At 44.0% G+C, this 25,069-nt stretch overlaps 1 pseudogene; it reads left to right on the top strand.

Annotated features, from left to right (window-relative positions):
- Positions 1-25,069, top strand: part of LOC119975579 — a 173,578-nt pseudogene that overhangs the window by 144,476 nt on the left and 4,033 nt on the right.

Genomic DNA, 25,069 nt, shown 5'->3' with positions numbered 1-25,069 from the left:
ATGGCTCACTAAACCTCATGGACATCAAGTTTTGGAATCATTCCTTGGTCTACTTTCCCAGTGATGAGTAAAATGATGAAATACTCATGTAACAGTTGGGAGAGGAGTGCTAGTTTTCCTTGACCTTGTTTGATACCATGCAGTCAATTTTGAGAACTTCCCCACTGCCAGTGAGATGCAACATACCCAGGGATGGTGAGGGAGGAGTCTCGGAAGTTTCCGTATTGATATATTCTGTGACGTGACTTCATACTGAATCGACAGCCCGTTTTACATTCCGCCTGACAATCATTTCCATTGCCCTCATGGGGCTCGGGAAGATGGGGACTGGACAGAGTAAAGAAACTAGCGGCATTGTCCGCTCTTGGTCACTATCCAGTGACTCTGCTGGAAACAGAGGGTGTGTGACAGTGAAGTGAGCAAGTAGAAAGGACTTGTATCTGATTTCCCACACAGGGGAATAGCAGACTGGCACTCACTATGGAACAGTCTCTAACTGAAGAGTCAGCCCCTTTAGCAAAGGAGGAGAGGAAGTTGGAGGAAATCACATTTCATCTTCCTGTTTTACAGAAGGATTGCACCAGAAAATACAGCGAGGATAGACACCACAGATTGATCCTGACCACCACCCAAGCAACGACTGCATAACTGTGGGAAGACATCCAGTCCCTTCACAGCACTGCTCAACACAGAGAAGGTTGGACAGTGAAACCATCATCTAGAAATTGGTCGAGTCTTTGAAAGATCATCAGATTTGAAACTGGTCAGTGGTGTGGAACCTTCTATTAGAATCAACTTTTCCAAAGATTCGGCTGTGGGTGATCGGTCAGGGTGAAGCTGGAAAAAGGTGTGAGTGGGTTCCAAGAGTGGTGAGAGTTTTACTCATTCATCAAGCCTCAATGAACCACTGACTCATTCTTGCAAGAACCATCAGGTGTGAGGAGGGCTCCATTGGTTCTTAAGATCTCCTGACACACAAGGTGCTTCTTTGACACAACTGTTATCACAAGGACAGCTTCATGGAAGAGAAACCATTCAAGTGTGAGGTGTGCAACAAATCATTTTCATGCTCATCTCACTTCCTTGTACACCAACGCACTCACACAGGGGAGAAACCATTTACCTGTGATGTGTGCAACAAATCATTCTCGCAGTCCGTGACCCTTCGTGTACATAAACGCATCCACACAGGGGAAAAACCATTCACCTGTAAGATGTGTGGTAAAGCTTTCACACAGTTATCAAGCCTCTTGGTCCATCAGACAATCCACACAGGTGAGAATCCCTTCAAATGTGAGGTTTGTGATAAAGCTTTTCCGACATCTACGAGGCTCCTGGAACACCAGAGCGCTCACACAGGAGAGAAACCATTTACATGCAGAGTATGTGAGAAATCATTCTCTCGTTCTTCTCACTTTCGTATTCACCAACGTATTCACACTGGGGAAAAACCATTCACCTGTGAGGTATGTAAGAAATCATTCTCCCGGTCATCAACCCTCCGTGAACACCAACGCCTTCACACTGGGGAGAAACCATTCAAGTGTGAGGTGTGTAATAAGGGCTTTGCACAATTCCCAGGCTTGGTAAGTCACCGGCGCATTCATACAGGGGAGAAGAAAACATTCACATGTGAGGTGTGTAATAAAGACTTTGAACAATTGTGGGGCATGTTGGATCACCGTCGCATTCACACAGCAGGGAAGATAAGTGAGTTGAGTGACTAAGGCTCACACAGTCAGAATACTCATGAAACACTGACACATCAACACTGAGGAAACAATGTTTTAGTGTGAGGTGTGTGACAAACACTTCACTCAGTATCATGGATGAGGATTTCAACAGCAGATGGACGAATGTGGGGGTGTTGGAAATGGGCGATGTTATAGAGGACAAAGTAGGTGATCTTTGTGAAGGCGAGGGTATGGGGTTGGAAACTCAGCTGGAGGTTGAAGAGGATGACATTGACCAATTGTTGGAGATGAGAGTGCAGAGGGCAATCGAGAGGAATTTAAGAAATCTGGGAACTGGAGTCATATCTTAAGCCTGTGATACCATTCAATTAGATAATAGCTGATCTAAATCTTAACTCTAAAGACCAGCATTGGCTATATAGATCAGCCTTAATCCCCTTGTCTAACAATAAACCTATCAATCTCAGTTTTGAAATTTTCAGTTGAACCCCAACATCAACAGACTTTGTGGGGAGAGCGTTCCAGATTTCCTGTCCCCTTTTTGTGAAGAAGTGTTTGCTGACACATCACTGAATAGCCCAGCTCTGATTTTAGCGCTGTGTACCCTTGTTCGGGACTCTCCCACCAGAGGGATAGTTTCTCTCTAATGTCTCTAATGACTCTATCAACTTGTTTAATCATTTTAAACACTTCAATTGAATTACCCATTGATTGGATTTCTGATGGCAACATGCGGAAGAGCAGTCGTGCACGAAGTGGCTCCCTCCAGAGAACTTTTATTTAAGATCTATCCGCCTGATTTTCGGAAGGGATTTGGCTGGAGTTGGGTTAGTTCGATGGTTTTAAGACTCCCACGACAGAGGGATGCCCAATAAATACAAGACTAGACAACAGAAAAATAAGGAAACGATGTTGAACTCTGAAGCCTCGAAAGCTCTGTCTGTGAGGAAAATGGTGGAGGCCCCTGGAGCGTTGGTGGCCACTCCACTAACCATGGTGATGCTTACAAGCATCCTGGTGGAGGAGCTTCAGAAATTTGGCAAGAGGTCTCAGAGGATCATGAAGGAGAGAATGAAGGGATGATGTCCTGGATTTGTGCGATATTTGCAAAAGTGGAGGACGTGGTAAAGGCTCAGGGCGTGGAGGTAAAAGAAGTGGAAGTGGCTCTGACAAGGCAAAGTGACCGTATCACCTATCTGGAAGTGGAGGCGGCGCGCATTAAGAGCCAGGGTGAACAATTTGGAAAATCGTTTCAGAAGACAGAATTTGAGGGTGATTGGTTTGCCAGAGTGCTTGGAGGGCCCGAGTCTGACAAAGTTTATGGCGCAATTGGTTTGGAAGATGGTGAGGGAAGGGAAAATGGCAACCCCTCTTGAGATGTACCAGGCCCACAACTCTTTGAGGCAGAAACCCAGGGCTGGTGAGCCACCGCATGCGATCAGCATGCGCTTTCACAGTTTTGAAGAGAAAGAAAAAGTTCTGCGGTGGTCAAAGAGCATCGGGCTCCAGATGGAAAGCCACGTTGTGAGGATCTATCAAGAGGCAGGAGATAGGCAGCTTTCAACAAGGCCAAGGCAGCTTTGTATCGTAGCAAAGTTTTTGATTTGGCGTGGTTGACCTTGGGCGCCTCCAAGTGACTTATGACTCAAGATTACAAATTTGAAATTCCGGAGAAGGTTGAGGCGTTTGTGCGGAAGCATGGACTGGGATCGTGATAACCCTGATTTATGTCTGTTGTATGTCTGGGGGTGTGAGTTTGAATTTTGGAGTTTTGGTGGGGTGTTTATTTGGCGGTTTTGGAACGTTGTACCGGATTTTTTTTTACTGTGGGTTTGTGGGATGGGTGTTGTTCATGTATCTTTCTGTTTTCCTGGAATTATTAAAGTTGGAATTGAGGGAGGGGGGGGGGGGGGGGGGGGGGGGAGTGCTTGTTGGTGTTATGGGTTTTTATTGTTATATTTATTTTACTCTGTGCGGGGACCATCCTTCTCACTAAATAGTTCAATAGTTAGTTAATGGGAGTGGAGGAATGGGGGTATCTACAGCTTATGCTGTGGGGAGTAATTTTAGCATGAGCTTGGATGGTTTATTACTGTGTTGGTTGGGGTTTGGGAAGGCGAGGGGGGAGGGTGGGCGTCTTTGTTTGCCTTGTTTACTGGGTTATTTGGGTGTGGTATTGGTGGGAGGCTGGGGAAGGGTAGGTCTCTGATGGTGACTTTAAACCTTTCTTTGTTCTGTTTTGACGGTGGATGTGGCAGCCACCTTGGGCGGACATGGTGTCAGCTCTCCTTGAGTTGCTGGACTGTCCCACACGTTGGTAATGGCTGATGCTGGGGTGGGGGAAGTAGATAGATAGCCCCCTATACGGCTGGTCATTTGGAATGTGAGGGGGTTAAATGACCCAGTAAAAAGATCTAAGGTGTTTGCACATTTTAGGATTTTAAAGGCTGATGTGCTGTTTTTTGGAGACCTGTTTGTGGATTAAGGTTCAGACAAGATTACAGAAGTGCTGGGTTGGGCAAGTATTTCATTCGGGATTTGACAGTAGGGCCAGTTGGTTGCAATCCTGATTCATAAGAAAGTATATTTTCTGGCGACTATGATTTTGATTGACATGAATGGGAGGTATGTAATGGTCTGTGGGACATTGGCAGGTACCCCGGTTGTCTTAGTGTTATGAATACTTGGTCAGCTCTCGACAGTGGCTAAGAAACTCAACCAAAATCATAACATTTTAAAGTTTTTTAGGAGGCGCAGAAAGATCGATTTGTTCCAAGAGTGATAAGATAAGAAATAGGGCTTGGTTATTTTATAAGCAAACTCTGTTAAAACAGAAGGAAAACAATATTTAAACGTTAAAATTTCAACCCTAACAGTAACAGATTACATGTAGTTTCTGAGCTTTAACACACGAGTTCCCATTAAACATCACTTCAAATGAACATACAGCTCTCGATTCACTTACACAGACAGGCAAAGATGATAATTGTATTTACTTAACAACTTTCTGCTGTTAATCAAGTTCCTTTCGAATCCTTTTCAAAAGCCTGTCTCTGGGACAGTTTTTTCATGACCTCTCACTCAGTGGCTTTTCAAATCCTTTTCCATATCTTTCTCATCAGTATTTACTGTTGAGAAAGGCACAAATGTTAGGGAAATTGGGGAAGTAAAAAGTGATGTCTTGAGGAGTGTACATATTACAGAGAAGCAGGTGCTGGAGGTATTAAAGCGGATCAAGATAGATAAATCCCGACGACCTGGTGAAATGTATCCAAGGATGTTGTGGTCGGCTAGGGAGGAAATTGTTAGCCCCCTAGCTGAGATATTTGAATCATCGACAGCCACCTGAGAGGTGCCTGAAGATTGGAGGGTAGCAAATGTTGTGCCCTTGTTTAAGGAGGGCTGTAGGGATAAGCCTGGGAACTACAAACTGGTGAGCCTTACTTATGTAGTCGGGAAGTTGTTAGAAGGTATTCTGAGGGACAGGATCTACAGGCAATTAGACAGGAAAGGGCTAATTAGGGAAAGTCAGTATGGCTTTGTAAGGGGAATGTCATGTCTCAAATTTGATTGAGTTTTTTGAAGGGGTAACCAATAAGGTAGATGAGGGCAGTGTGGTCAACATTGTCTGTGGACCTTCGCAAGGCCTTTGACAAGATACCGCATGGTAGGTTGTTGCAAACGGTTAAATCACACGGAATCCAGGGTGAGGTAGCCAATTGGATACAAAATTGGCTTGGCGACCAAAGGCAAATGGTGGTTGTGGAGAGTTGTTTTTCAAACTGGACCCCTGTGACCAGCGATGTGCCTCAGGAATTGGTGCTGGGTCGACTGTTATTTGTTCTATATATAAATCATTGACGTTTGGTGGCATGGATAGTGAAGAAGGTTACATAAGATTGCAACAGGATCTTGACCAATTGGGCCAGTGGGCCAAAGAATGACAGATGGAGTTTAATTTGAATAAATGTGAGGTGATGCATTTTGATTGGTCAACTCAGGGCAGGAGCTACTCAGTTAATGGGAGGGAGTTGGGGAAAGTTAAAGAACAAAGAGATCTAGGAGTACAGGTTCATAGCTCCTTGAAGGTGGAGTCACATGTTGTCAGGGTGGCGAAGAAGGCATTCAGCATGTTAGGTTTTATTGGTCAGAATATTGAATACAGGAGTTGAGACGTCTTCTTGAAGTTGTACAAGACATTGGTAAGACCACACATGGAATACTGTGTTCAGTTCTATTACAGGAAGGATATTGTGAAACTAGAAAGAGTTCAGAAGAGATTTATGAGGATGCTACCAGGTCTTGATGGTCTGAGTTATAAGGAGAGGCTGGATGCGCTGGGACTTTATCCCCTGGAGTGTAGGAGGCTTAGGGTTGATCTTATAGAGTCTATAAAATAATGAGGAGCATAGATAAGATAGATAGTCAACATCTTTCATCAAAGGTAGAGGAGTCTAAACTAGAGGGCATAGGTTTAAGGGGAGAGATACCAAAGAGACCAGAGGGGAAATTTCTTCACACATCATCTGGAATGGACTGCCAGAGAGTAGAGGCAGGTATGATTTTGTCTTTTAAAAAGCAGTTAGACAGTCACATGGGCAGGGTGGGTATAGAGGGATATGAGCCAAATGCGGGCAAGTGGGACTAGCTGAATGATAGAAACTGGACGGCATGGACGAGCTGGGCTGAAGGGACTGTTTTCACGCGTAAACATCTATGACTTTGTGATGCTATCTATTAACTACATTCTTATAATAAATTTTGTTTTGATAAAGGCACCTAAGAATTCTGATGAATCACACCTACAGTGAAGGCTCTTGTGCTCTTCCTAGCCAAATTCAACATAAAAGTTATAGGTCAGGTGAGCTTCATGGGGGCAGCACAGTGGCGCAGTGGGTTAGCCCTGCTGCCTCCCGGCGCCCAGGTCCCAGGTTCGATCCCGGCTCTGGGTCACTGTCCGTGTGGAGTTTGCACATTCTCCCTGTGTTTGTGTAGGTTTTGCCCCCACAATCCAAAGATGTGCAAAGTAGGTGGATTGAACACGTTAAATTGCCCCTTAATTGGAAAAATGAATTGGGTACACTAAATTTATTTTTTAAAAAGGTGAGCTTCATAATACACTTTGGAGTTTCTAAGCCCAAACCCATAACAGATTGGGGCCTTGTTGGGATTAAAGTCCATATTTTGTGATTGAGTTGGATTCGTGCATTCAAAAACAAAGGGGAGGCGTGAGCATATTTGTGTTTTCTTTCAGGTGCGTATTCAAGTTTAAAATAGGGAGAATGACTCTTTCAGAGGCTCAGAGGTTTTTGGGGGTATAGAAGGTCACGCACGGTACCTTACAAACGGTACCTTAAAACAAAGCTTTTAGAATTGGCAAATGTCAACATTGCCTGACGGTACAGAAAGGAGAAGTAATTGCGGCGGTAGCTGAGCATTTAAAATTGCTGAGACACAGTCAGAATCATTGGAAAGGGGAAGAATTCAATTACAGATGAACAGCTTGAACATGTTGGCATGGAGAGCTAGTGAAGTGTTTGCATCACTATCAGAGGAGGTATCTGGGAAGTATGAAGAGGTGAAAAAAATCAATTTTAGGTGCATATGAACTAGTGCCTGATGCTGCTAGACAAAGGTTTAGAAATTTAAGGAAAGAACCTGATCAAATGTACATAGAGTTTAAAAGGATCAAACAGAGTCATTTGATAGGGTGGATAAGGCTTTGAAAATAGACCAAATGTATGAAGCTCCCAGAGAAATTATAATTTTGGAAGAGTTTAAAAATTCAATTCCTGACGTAGTGAGAACTCATGTGGAAGAGCAGAGGGTTAAAACTGAATTAGCAGCAGAAATGGCAGATTGTTTTGAATTAGTTCATAAATCAAAGTTTGGTATCCGACATCAGTTTCAGCCTGTGAGGGATAGAAACTGGGGGAAAGAGAAATACTCAAGTGGTAAAGGTAAAGCGGGATCTGATGGGAGATATAAGCGTAGTGAACCTCAGATTAAAAAAGAAATCCAGGAGAGTGGAAGAGAAATGAAAAGTTTCAGATGTTTTTACTACAATAAGCTAGGCCATGTAAAGTCACAGTGTTGGGGGTTTAAGGAAAGCACTGGGAAGGCTGATGTGGTAAAACACGATAAGCCAGTGGGGGTTTGTTAAAGTGGTAAAGGAAAGCCCAATTGAAGCGAAGGAAATGCAAAAGAATTTACAGCTTGATCAAGAGGTGATTGATACGAAGGTGCTCGATCTCTTGAAATAATTTATTTGTGTCGGTAAAGTTTACTTGTGCACCAGGAGGAGTCGATAAAGAAGTCAAATTTTTTAGAGACATAGGAGCAAGTCAATCTTTGATGGTAAGAGATGAGGAGTTATGTGGGTTGGGAGAAATATTGCCAGAAAAGGTGGTAATGTTTGGAATGCAGAGTGAGAAGAGTAGTGATCCGTTTTATAAGGTGAAGTTGGAGAGTCCAGTGAAGAGTGGTGAAGTGGTAGTAGGAGTAATAGATAAATTATCTTGTCCAGGAATACGTTTATCTTGGGTAATGATATAGCTGGATCACAGGTGTGAGTGATGCCTTCTGTGGTTGATAATCCAGTGGAAAATCAAACAACTGAATTGTTGACGGATGAATATCCTAGGATTTTTCCTGAATGTGTCGTAACAAGGTTGCAAAGTCACAGGTTAAGACAAGAGGAGAAATCAAAGAGTGAAAATAAAGTTGAAGTTCAAATATCAGAAACGATTTTTGATTAGGTGGTTGGAAAAGAACAAGAATGGGTGGGGGATGAGGTGGATATGTTTAGTTCGGGAAAGTTGGCAGAATTGCAACAGAAGGATATAGAAATAAAATGGATATATTAGAAAGCATACACGGAAGAAGAATCTGAGTGTAGAACAGAATGCTATTACCTTAAAAAAGACGTCTTAATGAGAAAATGGAGACCTTTAAACATGCAGGCGGCTGAAAAGTCATAGAGTTATAGAGTCGTAGATGGGCAGAAGTTCATCAACTGGTATTGACGGTAGGGTATAGAAAGGAGGTGTTACAAGTAGCACATGAGGCACCAGTAGGAAGTGTTGCTATTTTTATTAACAAACCACAAGCAACGAGTATGTTTCTTGTATTGACCAAATGACCACACAACCAGTATGTTATTTCAAAAGACAGTTTATTATTAAACACAAGACTTATCTCAATGTTCAATGATACACGCGGCTATGCATTAAAATGCACCTGTCAATTCAGATGACCTTTACTTTACTTCTGGATGACTGACTCTGTGCAGGTGGATGAGGCCTTTATCTGAGTCCTCACAAGTGTCAGCTGGAAGCCGTCAGGTTCGTCACGGCTGTGGCTCATCTCTCTGAGGTAGCGATCGCGGGTCTTGAACTTGGCTGGTCGTTATGCTGCGATTGGTGTGGGCACAGGTCGATCCCAAAAGAGATCGATCCCTAGTGTACAGGGCCTCATCCTTTTCCTCTATCGTGCCCTTTTGGGCGGGGTTAACTCCGGATCCAATGGATCGATAGGGTCTCGATCACTCACTCTAATCGATACTGGCCAATTAGGGGCAGGTACCTCGATGGCTGGGCAGGTCCTGGTTGCTATTGTTCCAAGTACATAGGCCTTTCCAGATAAGGGGAGGTGGCACCAGTGAGTCTGCTATTGTTGTTATTCCTTAATTTGAGTCTATTGTCCTGGGAAAATCGGTGATTGATCTTTAACAGGTGCAAGTTTCAGTTCGGTCTGGTTTTCCTTTGCACAACACAGGGGCTGTCTACTGTCTGTGTCTGAACTTGACCACAATTCCCATTTTTCCTTTGCGGGCGGCCATTTTAGATGGCCACAGAAGTCATTTGGGAGTAAGGAAAACTCAAGCTAAAATACAAAAACAATTTTATTGGTCTGGACTACATAAAGATGTAGTTAAATTTTGTTGATCATGTCACACATGTCAAGTGATAGGGAAACCTTAAGCAGTGATAAAACCAGCCCCCTTAATACCGATTCCAGCATTTGAGGAACCTTTTACAAGGGTCTTAATTGATTGCGTAGGACTGCTTCCTAAAATAAAAAGTGGGAATCAAATCTTTTGACTATAATGGGTGTGTCTACTAGGTTTCCAGAGGCTATTCCATTCCGCAATATTACAGCTAAAATGTTTGTGGAGGAGTTACTTAAATGTTTTTACTAGTTATGGACTCCCCACAGAAATACAATCGGATCAAGGATCAAATTTTACCTCAAAGTTATTCAAGGAGGTTATGGATAACTTAGGAGTGTAACAATTTAAATCAACTGCATACCATCCAGAATCTTAGGGAGCGTTAGAACAGTTTCATCAAACGTTAAAGACAATGTTGAGGGCTTATTGTCAAGATTATCCAGAGGATTGGGATAAAAGACTTCCATTCATACTGTTTGCCATTAGAGATGTATTTAATGAGTCAACCAAATTCAGTCCCTTTGAACTGATTTTTGGTCATGAGGTAAGAGGACCACTTCAATAGTTTCAGAAGAAATTGGTGAGTGAACAGTCGGAACTTACATTATTGGATTACGTGTCAAATTTTAGTGAATGATTAAATAGAGCAGGTGAATTAGCTAGACAACATTTAAAAGTTGCACAGCATGTGATGAAACAGGAAACCGACAAGAAAGCAAAAGTTTTTTTTACAAATTTAGAGTACCCAATTAATTTTTTCCAAATAAGGGGCAGTTTAGCGTGGCCAATCCACCTCGCCTGCACATCTTTGGGTTATGGGAAACTCACGCAAACACGGGGAGTATGTGGAAACTCCACACGGACAGTGACCCAGAGCCGGGATCGTACCTGGGACCTCGGCGCCGTGAAGCTGCAGGGCTAACCCACAGAGCTAACACCATGCTGCCCCAGAAAGCAAAAGTTTGTAGTTTTGCCAGTAGAGATAAAGTTTTAATATTGTTACCAGTGGTTGGTGAAGCTTTAAAAGCAAGGTTCTAAAGGTTCCAATTAAACAACACCCATATAGACTTAACCCTCTAAAATTGCCACAGGGTTAAAAGGAAATTGAAAGTATGTTTGAAAATGGCAATTGAAGTGGGTTGCAGCGAGTAGAGCCATCCCATAGTGATGATACTGAATTCGGGCGGTACCCAACGATTGTGTGTGGACTATAGACTATATGCAGTTTCAAAAACAGACTCTTATCCTATCCCACATCTGGAGGACTGCATTGAGAAGGTGGGACAATCAACTTTTATCTCCAAACTGGATTTACTCAAAGGTTACTGGCAGGTACCTTTATCCGAAAGGGCAAAGGAGATTTCAGCTTTTGTGACTCCAAATACTGTATATCAATTCAAAGTTATGCCATTTGGCATGATAAAATGTCCCAGCCACATTTCAACGGTTAACTAACAAAGTAATTTCAGGATTACACAATTGTGCGGTGTACATAGATGATCTGGTGACTTTTAGTCAGACATGGAAAGAACATTTGAAGCATCTGATGGAGTTATTCGATCGACTTCAGGAGGTGGGGTTGGTGGTAAAACGAGACAAAGTGAGTTTGTAAAAGCCCAAGTCACATTCCTTGGCCATGCAATTGGACATGGACAAAGGGTCCCACGGGATTTGAAAACAAAAGTTTTTGGGGAGTTCCCAATACCCTCGACACAAAGGAAAATAATGAGATTTCTTGGCCTGAGTAGTTTTTACTGTAAGTCTGTGCCGAATTTTAGTAGCATGGTTGCTCCACTGACGGACCTTGCTGAAGAAGCGTAGGAAATTTCAGTGGACGACGGAGTGTCAACACATTTGATGGCCTGAAGGTTGTGTTAACCAGTGCTCCTGTGTTGGCCACCCCAAATTCCAGAAAACCATTCAAGGTGGCTATCAATGCGAGTGATGTAGAGTAGGTGCCGTGCTCTTGCAAGAAGACGACAAAGAAATAGAGCGGCCTATCGGGTATTTTTCCAAAAAATTAAATGATCACCAGAGGAGGTATTCGACAATTGAAAAGGAGACTTTGACTTTGATGCTGGCTTTGCAACTTTTAAACATTTATGTTGCCAACAATTCATCTGAAACAATTATACATACTGATCATAATCCGTAGATGTTTTTGGAGAAATTCAAGAACAAACATGTCAGTTAATTTCAAACTTATACATGTGGCAGGACTGTAAAATGTGATAGCTGATGTTTTGTCACAAATGTGATAAAGAGACGGTTCGATGGTGGAAGACAAAGAACTGAAATGGACTATGTTACTGTAAATGTTTGACTTTTGATTTTATAAAATGTATGTATGTTTATTTTAAAGTGTTAGTAATGTGTAAATGAAAAGTTTGAAAAATGAAACCTCGGCACAGGCTTGGAGGGCCGAAGGGCCTGTTCCTGTGCTGTACTTTTCTTTGTTCTTTATCTTTGAAGTTGTTGGGGTTTCTTTTCTTTGGGGCAGGTGTCATGTTCCTTTAAGAAGGGTTTGTTTTATCACATGGCTTGTAACACAACCTCAGTGATGTCATTTGTGGATGGAGCTGGGCTGTGGCTGTCAGGTGAGAGGGGGATTAGTTTATTGATTTAATTTTTTATGTTTTTGTTTGGACTGCAGAAAAAGAAGCAGTGTTGGAAAGCACTGTGTTAAGCTGCAGGAAGTTTTCTCTGTTTTATTTTAAAGCTGTTCTGGTGAACTGAAAGCACATTGGGTGTGGCAAACTGCCTTGGTAACCTTAAAGCTGGTGTTGCTTTCCTGAAGGAGTTTTGATCTGCTGGTTGGAAATGGGATCAGAATCTGGGAAAGGACTAGTCCCATTCAAGTGAGATTACAGTCTGCTGGCCATGCCCTTGAAAGGGGTTTTGGTTTTATTGGATTTTTTGTTGAATTGGAACAGCTAAGGGGGATTCATTAAGAGGTATATGCATCGATTACTGTAGCTTTTGTGTTTTTTCATGTTTGTAGCTGATAACAAATTCTTGTTAAGTGTTTTATATATATTCATTATAATAATAACCTTTTATTGTCACAAGTAGGAAGGTACTGGAATTCTGATGAATCACACCATAAGTGAAGGCTCTTGTGCTCATTCGAGCCAAATTCAACAGAAAGGTTATAGGTCAGGTGAGCTTCATAACAAACTTTGGAGTTTCTAAGCCCTGGCCCATAACATGTGAAACTTTGTTAAATACCTTCTGGAAATCAAAGTAGAACACATCTACAGGTTCCCCTCCATTCATGTTGCTTGCTACTTCTTCAAAGAACTCCAGTAAATTAGTCAAACATGATATCCCTTCCACAAAACCATACTGACTCTGCCTGGCTGCATTGAGCTCTTTTAAGTGCCCTGCTATAGCCTCCTTAATAATAGATTCTAGAAATTTCCAATGGTAGATGGTAAGATGGGCAGCACGGTGGAACAGTCGTTAGTACTGCTTCCTTTCGGCGCCAGGGTCCCAGGTTCGATCCTGACCCTAGGTCATTGTCCATGTGAAGTTTGCACATTCTCCCTTGTCTGTGGGTCTCACCCACACAATCCAAAAAGATGTGCAGGGTAGGTGGATTGGCCACGCTAAATTGCCCCTTAATTGGAAAAAAAAGAATTGGGTACTCTAAATTTAAAAAAAATAAAGATGTTAAGATAACCGGTCAGTAGAATCCTGCTTTCTGCCTCCCTTGTTTCTTGAACAGAGGAGTCAGAATCACTATTTTCCAATCTGATGGACCCATCCAATGCATCTGCTATTTCATCCGCTGCTTCCTTTTGAGACCCGAGGATGAATCCCATCAGGACCTAGGGACTTAAAGCTTTTAGTTTAAACAATTTTCTCAGAACCCTTTCTCTGGTGACTGTAATTGTTTCAATCTACCCATTTTTAAGAACTTGTTGGAATTGCACATTAATTGCTTTACAAACTCGCCACATTGGGGTACAGGAACCTTAATAACAAAGTGATAATTGTTAATATAATGTAAATCAACCACTATGGCCCAGAATGGGAACAATCTGAAATGCTCAGTATCATTTCAGCATGCAACTTTTTGTCTTACTCTCTTTTCTCTCTCTCTGTCTGATAATCCAGTATCTCTTTCTGTCTTTATTTCTCTTATTATATCTGACTTGACTCTAATTCAGTCTCCTTTTCCATTGTTCTTCTATTTCTTTCTTATTCCATCATTCCCATTCAGGTGTTACACTATTGATCCCACTGCTCATTAAGGTCCCAGATGCTCTATTGCCCGCATTGCGCTGATATCAGCTTGCGCTTCCAGCAAGTTATGGCACAAATATTTTTGAGCTGGAGGTTGAGAAAAAAATGTCTAATTGGGAACATCGCAAGATAGCCCATCCCAGCAAGATTTGACTGATTAAATAATTCTGAAGTCAACATGTAATGGTACATATATATTTAATCACCATACAGACATGTCAATGCATCCACTGAATGTCAGTAGCCTTCCCAAGAAAAATTATCACAACAATTTCAGTAACGTGGACAACACGAACAACATAATATAAGTTATTTCAATACCTCATAAATATATAGTCTTAACCCCTCAGAAACTGAATCTAATAGAACAGAAATATTAGACGTTATTGTCAGCCTTTAGTTTGCACTCTCGTCTCTGAGTCAGAACGTTGTGGGTTCAAGTCTCACTCCAGAGTATAAAAATTGGCAAGTCATGCTACAGTTGTATAGAACTTCGGTAATGCTGCACTTGGAATATTACCCACAATTCTGGTCGCCACACTACCAGAAACATTTGTGCAGGCTTTGGAGAGGGTGCAGAGGAGGTTTACCAGGATGTTGCATGTCTGAAGTATGTTAGCTATGTGGAGAGGCTGAATAGACTTGGATTGTTTTCATTAGAACAAGAAAGGTTGAGGGGTGACCTGATAGAGGTCCACAAGATTATGAGAGGCATTGGTAGATGGGCAGGGACTCTTTCCCAGGGTGGAGGTGTCAGTCACCAGGGAGCATAGGTTTAAGGTCAGTGGGGCCAAGTTTAGAGGAGATGTGCGACACAGGTTTTTTTTATACAGGTGGTGAATGCTTGGAACGCGTTGCCAGGGGAGGTTGTGGAAGCAGATACATTAACGCCATTCAAAAGGCATCTCGAAAAATACATGGATAGGATTAGTATAGAGGGATACAGCACTGAGGAAGTGCTGAGAGTTTTGGCCAAGGGTGGTCTCATGACCGGTACAGGCTTGGAGTGCAGAAGCCTCTTCCTGTGCAGCATTGTTCTTTGTCCAGAGTCTTGAACACTGAGGCTAACACTCCAGTTCAGTACTGATGAAATACTGCACTGTCAGAGGTACCATCTTTCAGATCACCTCTCAGGTGAATGTAAAAATCCCATGACACTACATTGTATAAGAGCAGGGGAATTATCCCTGATGTCCTGGTCAATATGGATTAAGCAGTCAACATCACAAAAACATATTATCTGGTCATTATCACGTTGCTGTTTGTGAGAGCTTTCTGTGCACTAACTGGCAGCCATGTTTCCTACATTACAACAGTGACCACATATCAAAAACAATACAGCACTTCAGATTATACAAAGATCTGTAGACGGACAGGTAGTATTGAGGAAGCATGAGGGCTCCAGAAGGATTTGGGCAGGCGTGGACCATGAGTGGGCCATGAAGTAGATAAAATACAATGTGGAAAAGTGTGAGGTTATGCACTTTGGAAGGAGGAATGGAGGCATAGACTATTTTCTAAATGGGGAAATGCTGAGGAAATCAGAAGCAAAAGGAACTTGGGAGTTCTTGTTCACGATTCTCTTGAAGGTTAATGTGCAGGTTCAGTCGGCAGTTAGGAAGGCAAAAGCAATATTAGCATTTATGTTGAGAGAGCTAGAATACATGAGTAAGGATGTACTTCTGAGGCTGTATAAAGCTCTGGTCAGAACCCATTTGGAGTATTGTGAGCAGTTTTGGACCCGTATCTAAGGAAGGATGTGCTGGCCTTGGAAAGGGTCCAGAGGAGGTTCACAAGAATGATCCCTGGAATGAAGAGCTTGTCGTATGAGGAACAGTTGAGGACTCTGGGTCTATACTTGTTGGAGTTTAAAAGGATGAGGGACAATCTTATTGAAACTTACAGATACTGTGAGGTTTGGATAGAGTAGATGTGGAGAGGATGTTTCCACTTGGAGGAAAACCTAGAACCAGAGGACACAATCTCAGACTAAAGGGTTGATCCTTTAAAACAGATAAAGAGGAATTTCTTCAGCCAGAGGGTGGTGAATCTGTGGAACTCTTTGCCGCAGAAGGCTGTGGGGGCCAAATCACTGAGTGTCTTTAAGACAGAGATGGATAGGTTCTTGATTAATAAGAGTTCAGGGTTTATGGGGAGAAGGCAGGAGAATGGGGATGAGAAAAATATCAGCCATGATTGAATGGCAGAGCAGACATGATGGGCCGAATGGCCTAATTCTGCTCCTACATCTTATGGTCTCAGGACTTTATTGTCTGCAGTGTGTTTTTAGATCCTGGGTTTATGAAAGTTGATATAAAAATGCAAGTCTTTCTTTCTTAAGGAAATGTTCTGCTTCCTATGAACTAGAAATTATAAACCCATTGATGGAGAAAGTATACCAGCCAAAGTGTTTCAGTTTCTTGCAATTAGAGTGTTGCTTTTCCCACGCTAAGCTCACAATTGAAGACTCACTCCCCTGCATACATCCTCTGATGGAACAGGAGGTCTGAGGACCTAGAGTGGGATTTGTCAAACACCCCATTTGTGAAAGGTTTCTCCCCTGCGTGAATGTGTTGCTGTGCACAGAGAATCGATGAGTTTGAGAATGGTTTATCACATACCTCGTCTGGGAAAGTCCCCCCGCTGTGTGAATGTGTTGCTGTGCACAGAGTGGCAGGAAGTCCAAGAATGATTTGTCACACATCTTGTCCAGAATTGGCTTATCCCGATTGTGGGTACGTTGGTGTCTGCGGAAATGTGATGATTCCGAGAAATATGTGTCACACACGTCAGATTTGAACAGTTTCTCCCCAGTGTGACTGTGTTGATGTTTTAATCAGCATTGATGACTGTGTGAAGGCTCGGTCACACACCTCACACTGGAAGGGTTTCTCCCCTGTGTGCATCCTCTGGTGCCTCAGGAGGGTCGTGAAGTTGCAAAAGCTTTATTGCAAATCTCACGCTTGAATTGTTTCTCTCCTATGTGGATTGTCTGATGTAGCTCGAGACTCCTTAAGTTTGTGAAGACTTTGTCACAAACCTCACATTTGACAACTTCCTCCCCTGTGTGAATGAGGTGATGGGCATGGAGGTACCTTAAGATTGAGAATGATTTGTCGCATGTTTCACACGTGAAAGATTTCTCGCCTGTATGAATGCGGTTGTTTTTGCGGAGATGTGATGATTGCCTGAATGATTTGTTGCAAACCTCACATATGAATGGTTCCCCCCTGTGTGAATGAGCAGATGTACATGGAGGGTCCAGGACTGTGTGAACAATTTGCATCAGTATTCACCAAAGAGAAGGACTTGGTGGATGTTGAGTCTGGAGAAGGGTGTGTAGATAGCCTGGGTCACATTGAGATCCAAAAAGATGATGTATTGAGCGTCTTGAAAAATATTAAGCTAGATAACTCCCCTGGGCCTGATGGGATCTACCCCAGAATACTGAACGAGGCTAGAGAGGAAATTGCTAGAGAGAAAATGGACAAAAATCTTTGGATCCTCACTGTCTTCAGGTGATGTCCCGGAGGACTGGAGAATAGCCAATGTTGTTCCTTTGTTTAAGAAGGGTAGCAAGGATAATCCATGGAACTACAGGCCAGTGAGCTTTATGACTGTGGTAGGGAAATTACTGGAGAGAATTCTTCGAGACAGGATCTATTCCCATTTACAAGCAAATGGACGTATTAGTGAAGGCAGCATGGTTTTGTGAAGGGGAGGTCGTGTCTCACTAACTTGATAAGAGTTTTCGAAGAGGTCACAAAGATGATTGATGCAGGTAGGGCAGTGGATGCTGTCTATGGACTTCAGTAAGGCCTTTGACAAGGTCCCTCATGGTCGACTGGTACAAAAGGTGAAGTTACACGGGATCAGGAGTGAGCTGGAAAGGTGGATATAGAACTGGCTAGGTCATAGAAGGCAGAGAATAGCAATGGAAGGGTGCTTTTCTAATTTGAGGACTGTGACTAGTGGTGTTCCGCAGGGATCAGTGCTGGGACCTTACTTTTCGTAGTATATATAAATGATTTGGAGGAAAATGTAACTGGTCTGATTAGTAAGTTTGCAGACGACACAAAGGTTGGTGGAATTGTGGATAGTGATGAGGACTGTCAGAGGATACAGCAGGATTTAGATCGTTTGGAGACTTGGGCGGAGAGATGGTCAGATGGAGTTTAATCCAGACAAATGTGAGGTAATGCATTTGGAAGGTCTAATGCAGGTAGGGATATACAGTGAATGTAGAAACCCTAAGAGGTGGTGGAAGCAGGGACGTTAGTGACATTTAAGGGGGCATCTTGACAAATACATGAATAGGATGGGAATAGAGGGATACGACCCAGGAGTGTAGAAAATTGTAGTTTAGTCGGGCAGCATGGTCTGCACGGGCTTCGAGGGGCCAAAGGGCCTGTTCTGTGCTGACTTTTCTTTGTTATTTTTGGTTGTTCTATTCGCATGTGATAGATTCTCACCTTTCTGAGTATATTTATGCAATCGGATGTTTGATGACTGTGAGAATGATTTTGTCGCATACCTCGCACAAAAATGTGTTCGTCTCCCCAGTGTGATACGTTGATATTGCCACGATCCTCGATAACTTTGTGAAGTCTCGGTCGCACATCTCACATTTTTTTTTTATAACTGTTTTATTTAGTTTTTATATTTTATATTGAACAAATTACAAATTGTTAGGAGAAAGAAAAAAAAAAAAAAAAAAAAAAAAAAAAAAAACACGCAAAAATTAACATACATATTTACAGGGTAAGCATCTTTGTAGTAGTAACTGCGCCCCCCCCCCCCCCCCCCCCCCCATCAACATGTTTATTTAGTTGGTTTTGGGCCTTAGCTAGCCATCGAACCCCCGTAACGAACCTGTAGCCCCCCCCCCTCCCGCCAGCTTCCCCGACTATTCTTCCTCTTGTACATTGGCACAAATAGGTCCCGGAACAGTTGCATGAATGGCTCCCACGTTCTGTGGAAGCCGTCGTCCGACCTCGGATGGCAAATTTGATTTTCTCCATTTGGAGAGATTCCGAGAGGTCGGACAGCCAGTCCGCAGCTCCTGGGCGGTGCTGCCTGACCGCCAGCCAAACAGGATTCTACGGCGGGCGATCAGGGAGGCAAAGGCAAGGGCATCCGCCCTCCTCCCCAGGAATAGATCTGGCTGTTCTGAAACCCCGAAGACCGCCACTATCGGCATGGCTCCACCCTCACTCCCACCACTTTGGACATTACCTCGAAGAAGGCTGTCCAGTACTCCACGAGTCTGGGGCAAGACCAGAACATGTGGGCGTGGTTGGCCGGGCCTCTTTGGCACCGTTCACATCTGTCTTCCACCTCCGGGAAGAACCTACTCATACGGGTTCTTGTTAGTGGGCTCTATGTACCACTTTTAGTTGCGTCAGGCTGAGCCTTGCGCACGTGGAGGTGGAGTTGACCCTATGCAGTGCTTCGCTCCAGAGTCCCCACCCGATCTCCATCCCCATGTCGTCCTCCCATTTCCTCCTTGTTGCGTCCAGTACGGTTCGTCCCTATCTACCAGTCGGTCATACATGTCACTACAGTTCCCTTTCTCTAGGATACTTGCGTCCAGTAGGTCTTCCAGTAGTGTCTGTCGTGGCGGTTGTGGGTACGTCCTTGTCTCCTTTCGTAGGAAGTTTTTGAGCTGCAGGTACCGTAGCTCGTTCCCCCAGCTAGCTGAAATTTCTCTGTCAGTTCGTCCAGTGTTGCGATCCTGTCGTCCGTGTATTGGTCCCTGACTGTCAGTGTCCCCCCGTCCTGCCTCCACCTTTTGAAGGGTGACGTCGGTCAGTGCTGGTTTGAACCTATGGTTGTTGCAGATGGAGCCCTGTTCGACATTTTGGTCAGGCCAAGTTGCTGCCGCAGTTGGTTCCAGGATTGGAGGGTGGCTGTCACCACTGGGCTGCTGGAGTGTTTTTTGGGTGGGGATGGGAGTGCTGCCGTGGCGAGGGCCCGGAGGGAGGTTTCCCATGCAGGAGGCCTCCTCCGCACGCACCCACTCAGCTTCTGGCTCTGGATCCATCCCCTTACTCCTCGGAGCGTTGCTGCCCAGTGGTAGAATTGTAGATTCGGGAGGGCTACCCTCCCCTGGTTTTTGTTTTTGTAAGACCTTCTTTGGATCCTAGCATTTTTACCCCCATAGTACGAACCCATGATGAGTTTGTCCAGCGCTTTGAAAAAGGCCTTGGGATGTAGATCGGAATGGGATCTAACAGGAAGAGGACCTGGGCAGTACGTTCATTTTTGATCGTCTGAACTCTCCCCGCAGGGGAGAGCGGGAGTGTGTTCCATCTTTGCAGGTCCTTTTAACTTCCTCCGTCAGGCTGGTGAGGTTCCAGTTTGTGGATCCCTTCCAGTCATGGGCTATTTGGATCCCCAGGTAGCGGAATTTATGTCGGGCTTGTTTGAACGGCAGCCCCTTTAGTGCTGCCCCCCCCCCCCCCCCCCCCCCCCTTGCGGGTGTACTGGGAAGATCTCACTTTTGCTCATGTTGAGTTTGTAGCCCGAGAAGGCTCCAAACTCTTTCAGGAGCGCGATGATTCCGTCCATGCTGCTTTGTGGGTCCGAGATATAGAGGAGCAGATCATCCGCATAGAGCACATCTCACAATTGAACTATTTCTTTTCCATGTGCTATAAGTGGTACAACAGGTGCACCTTGTGTAATGCAGACCACCTGAACCTGTGGAGCCCTCCTCACATGCCTCACACTTAACCAGCCTCTAACCTGTAGGAATAAGTCAGTGGTTCCTGAGGCTCGATTTAGTGATTGAAGCTCTCACCACTCTTGGAGCCCACTCACTTCTTCCCAGCCTTACCCTGACCCATCACGCACAGCCGAACCTACAGAAAGGTTGGTTCTGATAGAAGATTCCACACCACTGACCAGTGCACGGTGTGAGGGCAGCCAGGAGAGCAGTGGAATAGTTGAGTCAGGAGTCTACAAAGGCATGGATGAGGGTTTCAGCAGCAGATGAGCTGAGGCAGGGAGTCACTGCTTTGACAAAAAGTCATCGGACTCGAAATGTCAGCTCTTTTCTCACCCTACAGATGCTGCCAGACTTGCTGAGATTTTCCAGCATTTTCTCTTTCGTTTCAGATTCCAGCATCCGCAGTAATTTGCTTTTAGTCACTGCTCTCTCCTGTGAGTGGAGCTTGTACCTTGTCCTATGTTCAGTGACGCTATTCCTGACCAATGTAGGGAAATGATGGTGAGAACTGTCTTTTAGATGAGATCTGAAACAAGGTCCCCTCTTTACTCTCTGAGATGGGTGTAAAAGATCCCTAGGCACTACTTTGAAGAATAACAGGGGAGTTATCCCTGGTGTCCTGACCAACATTAATCCTTCAATCAACACCACTAAAAACATCTGGTGATTATCACATGGCTGCGAGTGGGATCTTGCTCTGCACCAACTGGCTACCACATTTCCTCCATTACAAAGGTGACCACACCTCAAAAGTAATTCATTGGCTGTAAAGATCTTTGGAACATCTGGTGGTCACGAGATTCTTCAAATAAGTGTAAGTCAATTTTTCTGAGTTTTTTTTCCCAGGTGGTGGGATGGGAGGTTTGGAGGGATTTGAAAAGACTGAAAACATCCAGATCTCAACACACACAACTCAACAGGAGGAAATCAGTGAGAATTCTGCGACACTCTGCCCCTCCCAGATAATTACACCTCACCTTCTCATATTCAGCAATGGCCCATCAACAAAACTCAGCCTGTAAATCAGAAGGGAAATGCTCCCAATAAACACCCTCAATATCCAACACACAACCAATCAAACAGCTCAGCACAAAGCACCGAGTAAACAGGTCTCTGAGCTGGATCTTCTCACACAGCATAAGGGGCATTTCCACACCTGATTGCCCACAGGATAGTCAGACTGCCTGAACATTAGTGTGGATATTGTGCAATGTAATGATTCTAAATTCTGCTCCTTCACTCACCATCTCCTCACTTGGTGAAGTGAAGCAGCTGTGGTAAAGGAAGAGGAGAGAATGGGTAGAGTGGGTGGGCTCTCTGATTAACATAGAACATACGCCTAGTGGTTAGCACAACCGCCTCACGGCGCTGAGGTCCCAGGTTCGATCCCGGCTCTGGGTCACTGTCCGTGTGGAGTTTGCACATTCTCCCCGTGTCTGCGTGGGTTTCGCCCCCACAACCCAAAAATGTGCAGAGTAGGTGGATTGGCCATGCTAAATTGCCCCCTAATTGGAAAAAATAATTGGGTAATCTAAATTTTAAAAAAAAAACATAGAACATACAGTGCAGAAGGAGGCCATTCGGCCCATTGAGTCTTCCACCCTATCCCAATAACCCCTTCTAACGTTTTTGGACAGTAAGGGCAATATAACATGGCCAATCTACCTAATCTGCACATCTTTGTACTGTGGGAGGAAACCGGAACACCCGGTGAAAACCCACGCAGACACGGGGAGAGCGTGCAGACTCCACACAGACAGTGACCCAAGTCGGGAATAGAACCTGCGACCCTGGCGCTGTGAAGCCATAGTCCTGTCCTCTTGTGCTACCGTGATGCCCAAAACGTCTCTTCAAATATTTTGGAGTAACATGAGTTTCCTGAAGCTCGGAAAACTGATCAGTGAAATGGAGGCGACTTTGAGCAGTAGATCAGGTGGGGATTTAAACTTGTCATTGTCCCATCTGAATAAAACCTCACTTATTGCAGCGGCTGTCTCAGTTCCCACTGGGAAACATTTGACAGAGATTTCTAGTGTGGGAACAGCATTCTTCATTCTCGGAGGATTTCAAACTGACAACATCAGTGTGGGATGTGTGGCCTTGGATGTGTTTGACAGCAGATCAAAAGAGGAAGATCCACAGGGGAGCTAATGTAACTCCATTATTTAAAAAGGGATGTAGAGAGAAAACAGAGAATTATCGACCAGTAAGCCTGATGTCAGTGGTGGGAAAATTTTAGAATCCATTATCAAAGATTTTGTCGCAAAGCACTTCGAAAACAGTGGCAGAATTGGACAGAGTCAGCATGGATTTATGAAGGGGAAGTCAAGCTTGACAAATCAACTGGAATTCTTTGAGGATGTAACTAGTAAAATTGATGAATGAAATGAAAATCGCTTATTGTCACAAATAGGCTTCAAATGAAGTTACTGTGAAAAGCCCCTCGTCGCCACATTCCAGCGCCTGTTCGGGGAGGCTGGTACGGGAATTGAACCCACACTGCTGGCCTTGGTCTGCTTTACAAGCCAGCTATTTAGCCCACTGTGCTAAACCAGCCCTGACAGTAAATCTAATTTATTTGGCCCTTCAGAAGGCTTTTGACAAAGCCAAATTGCAGCGGTTCTAGGCAATTCACGACCATCTTCTGAAGGGCAAGTAGGGATGGGCAATCAATGCTGGCCTAACCAACGATGCCCACATCCCACAATAGGTGGATCTTCTCGCACAGCATCAGGGGCATTTCCACATCTGATTGCCCACAGGATAGTCAGACAGCTTGAAAATTAGTGTGGATATTGTGCAATGTAATTATTCTAAATTCCGTTCCTTCAGAATTTCAGAAAAAAAAACATAAGAGATTGCGTGTAAATTAAAATGGAATGGATTAGGGGTGGGGCATTGAGATGAATAGAAAACTGGACGGCAGATAGGAAACAAGAGTATGAATTAATGGGTATTTTTCCAAATAGCAAGCAGTGACGAGTGAGGTACTGCAGGGATTGGTACTAGGACCACAGCTATTCGCAATATATATTAATGATTTAAATGAGGGAACAAAATGCAATATCTCCAACTTTGCAGATGACAAAGTTTGGTGGGAGGGTGAGCTGCGAGGAAGATGCAGAGATCATTCAATGTGATTTGGACAAGTTGAGTGGAAGCAAAAACAAGAAAGCAGACTATTGTCTGAATGGCCGTAAATTAGGAGAGGAAAATGTGCAAAAGACCTGGCTGTCCTTGTACACCAGGCACTGAGCATTCAGGTAAAGATGGCAAATGGTACACTGCCCTTCATTGCGAGATAATTCAAATACAGAAGCAGGCAGTCTTGCTGCAATTACACAGGGCCTTCGTGAGGCCATACCTGGAATATTGTGTGCAGTTTTGGACTCCTTATCTGAGGAGGGATGTTCTTGCTGTGGAGGGAGTGGTGAAGGTTTACCAGTCTGATTCCTGGGATGGCAAAACCGATGTATGAGAAGAGATCAAGTCGATTAGGATTGTATTTGCTGGAGTTCAGAGGTATCAGGAAGAAAATCTCCTAGAAACCTAAAAATTCTAACAGGACTAGACAGGGTGGATACAGGACGGATGTTCCTGATGATGGGAGTGTCCAGAAGCAGTTTGCTATAGCACTTGGGACAAAGGGGATCAATGGATATGGAGGAATGAGGCTTTTGAGTTGGATGATCAGCCATGATCAAAATGGCGAAGCGGGCTCTAAGGGCCGAATGGTCTCCTATTCTCTATGTATCCAAGGCAGCGGTAACATGTAGTGGTGGGATCAGCACATGTACAGGTTGATGGGGCACAGATGAGAGAGGGACAAAGTTGGGACAGGCACGGTAGGTGGACAAGGGAGACAGGGACACAGTAGATGGGACATGAAAGTAAGGGACAGAGAGAGTGACCGAATAGATTGTGCCAGTCCTTGGGGAGCAATTCTGTGTCTTGTGACTCGGACTTGGGGATTAAGAGTTTGTTTTGGGGAGTTGCGGGAAATGTTGTGACGCGAGAGGAATTTTGACCAACCAACCAGAGGTGAGTTGACTTCAGGCGGGAATATCCGGTCCGTCTGTTTCTCTCCACAGATGCTGAGTATATCCATTATTTTGATTCTAGTTTTCAAAGCAGAGAAACAGACCATTCGGCCCAAATGCTTTTGACCGGTGCTTCTGCTTCACATCAGCTACTCTACCTACTTTACCTCATCCCATCTATTCCTTTCTCCCACATATACTTACCTGGCTTCCCATCAAGTCTATTTGCCTTGCCCATTCACTGTGGGAGAAAATTCCACATTGTAATCATTCTCTTGGGAAATAAGTTGCTCCTGAATTCATTCCTGACCATGTTACATTTAAGAATAATAATCTTTATTGTCATAAGTAGGCTTACATTAACAGTGCAATGAAGTTACTGTGAAAATCCCCGAGTCGCCACATT

Source organism: Scyliorhinus canicula, chromosome 13 (assembly GCF_902713615.1).
Source record: "Scyliorhinus canicula chromosome 13, sScyCan1.1, whole genome shotgun sequence".
Taxonomy (NCBI): domain Eukaryota; kingdom Metazoa; phylum Chordata; class Chondrichthyes; order Carcharhiniformes; family Scyliorhinidae; genus Scyliorhinus; species Scyliorhinus canicula.
This window is presented reverse-complemented; position numbering and strand designations above follow the sequence as displayed.